Raw genomic sequence first — 2437 nt, forward strand, 5'->3', positions numbered from 1 at the left:
TTGTTCTTTGGCGTAGGTTGACCACAATCTCCTCTAAACTGTTTATTCTCCTTCCAGTTCTTTCCTCCAGAGCTTTTTGTTTGTTTGTTTCATTTCCCTTTTTCTCACTCGCTTCATTTCTCTTAGGTATTCATGGAGTCCTTGTGGAAAACCCCCTTCTTTCCCTTTGTGTCTGCTTGCAGCTGGCCCTAGTCCCTCTCTCTTCCAGGCGGGATTTTGGGGCATCTTGTGATTTGCACTAGTTTTTGATAGTGGTTGCGCTCTTCTTTGCTTTTCTCTCCTCTCTAGCTCTTGAACCCAGGTTTCGTGTGAGAGCCATGCCCTGCCCCTACTGTGCTTTTTTGCATTGGGCCCCTTGGCCTCATGCTGCATCCCTTGAGTTCCCAGGGTTAGATAGTAAGGAGTTAGGGGCCTCTGCCTCCCCTCAAATCAGAAAGGTTCAGAGTTCGAGTGCTGCATCTTCACAGAGTCTTTTGGGTATTTTGGAGCCCTTTGGCAGTCTACTAAAGCCTATCAATCCCTTCTCTGAATCATGTTTTTAAATACATAAAATAAATGGGGTTCCAAAGGAAGTGGGTTCTATTGAAATATGAAGCAAAAAATAAGTTGCTGGGCCTCAAGTTCAAAACTTGTGCTCAGTTGTATCTCAGGCTGGAGTGCTAGGGCCATGGAAGCCTAAGGGCCTGGGCAGTCCCTGTAGCACTGGAGTAGCTTATTGGATTTCTTGATCAGTAAGTATTTCTTCTTAACTTTTTGATGGGAACTAGGCCCTCTGCCTCTGTTCCAGCCGCTATCTTGACTTCAAACCTTGAATCTGTATTTAATGTATCACTCTTTCCCTTTTTTTCAGAGCTGGAGAACATTTTCTTCCAGTTACACGATTCAGTGGCCCAGGGGTGGAAGGGGGAAGAGTCAGCTCCTGTATCAGGAACTGAAGGTACCTTGATCTCCCGAGGCCTCTGTCCCCTTGTTCTCTGACATAAAAGGACCTGGTGTGGTTCCTGGTGCACGGGGCATAAAGAGAGTTCTGACCACCCCGGGCAGTAGGCTTAATGGAGCCATCGTGCAAATTCTCTTAACTGTCTTTGAAAACAGCCAGCTAGAGAGGTGGAGGGATTACAGCAGTTCTCCCACACTGTCCCAAAGAGTTGCCTTCTGGCTTTGTGAGGGCAGTAAGGCTAGGTGTGGCACAGAACATTTGATCCACAGCCTATGGGGTTGCTCAGGGATCTGCCTGCCTTTGGGCCATTTTCACTGATGGACCCAAATTCGTGGGTCCACAAAGGGGAGGTTTGGGCAAATACTTCTTAAGCCTTAACTGGATAAGGACCCTCCAAAGATTAGCATCAGAGATGGGTTCCCCAACCAATTCTTTTCTTGTTCACTTTAGATTGAGATTGAGATCGAGATTGAGAAACTGAGGGATCCAGCTAGTTGCCCTCTTTGTAAGTGGGGTTGACACTACTCTGTCTGCCAGTGATGCCTGTGACCAGCCAGTCCCCTGAGAATACTGCTGCCCCTGGATCTACTTGGATGGGAAGTTGTTTCAGAGCAAGCTGATTAAGGCAGGAAGAGAACAGACAGCACTGATTGAGCTTTGTGATGGTCAGGTGGGGAGACTGAGGCAGTTTGGCCCAGTAGTGATTTTGTGATAGGGATGTGTTTGTAGGGGCAGAGGAGGGGCTTTGGAAAGTTGAGTAAACTATATAAAATATTGTTCCAGAAGCCAGACAGACCCTGGAAGCCTGGCACAGAGAAAAAGTAGCAGGTAAATGTTTATGTTTATGAAGTTTAAAAAATATTACTGCATTTTGTTTTGATGTGACAGGTATTTCTCAAAAACTCTCCTAAACAAATCACATTTTCAATAGAGAAAAAAGTCCATTAATTCTTAACAGAAAGGAAATGATGGCAGGACCATCAGCCATTGTCTTTGATCCCATTTCTGTCTTGTCTCCTCTCCAGATGGTCCTTCTTTACATTGGTGTATCATTGTTACCTATGCTGGCTCTAACCCCCTTTACTTTATACATTCTTCACACCAGCCATTCCTGTCTCCTTGGGCACATATTTTTTCCCACTCATTTCTCATCACAAATAACGTTCCTGTGAACATTTCTGTATGTGGGGCCTTTTCTTGCTCTACTTCCTTTAGGTATGGGCCCAGTGTTTGAATATCTGGGGTAAAGAGGATGAACTTTTCCTTCATAATTTCAAATTGTCTTCCAAAATAACCCAAGCATTTAGCAGCTGCACCAGCTCTGAACTAACAGCCTGTCCCAGCATCCACTTGAGTAGGGGTCAGCAGAAAACTTGTTTGAATTTGCATTTCTCTTCATTATGAATAGCTATAAACAAAGTGTTATTCATTTCATGATATTTTCAGGGGGTTATTGATGGCTCACATTTTTTTTTTAAAGGCAATTGGGGTTAAGTG

General features: G+C 44.6%; 1 long non-coding RNA gene across 1 annotated transcript in view; it reads left to right on the plus strand.

Moving 5' to 3' along the window:
* LOC114054103 overlaps positions 1-1538 on the plus strand; it is an 18840-nt gene extending 17302 nt beyond the window's left edge. Inside the window, exons 2-3 of the long non-coding RNA XR_003570435.1 lie at positions 851-937; positions 1391-1538. This is a non-coding gene — a long non-coding RNA (uncharacterized LOC114054103). The remainder of the gene's footprint in view (positions 1-850; positions 938-1390) is intronic.
* Positions 1539-2437: the final 899 nt, after the last annotated feature.

The sequence above is a fragment of the Vombatus ursinus genome, unplaced genomic scaffold, assembly GCF_900497805.2.
Source record: "Vombatus ursinus unplaced genomic scaffold, bare-nosed wombat genome assembly UNPS02004241.1, whole genome shotgun sequence".
NCBI classification, from domain to species: domain Eukaryota; kingdom Metazoa; phylum Chordata; class Mammalia; order Diprotodontia; family Vombatidae; genus Vombatus; species Vombatus ursinus.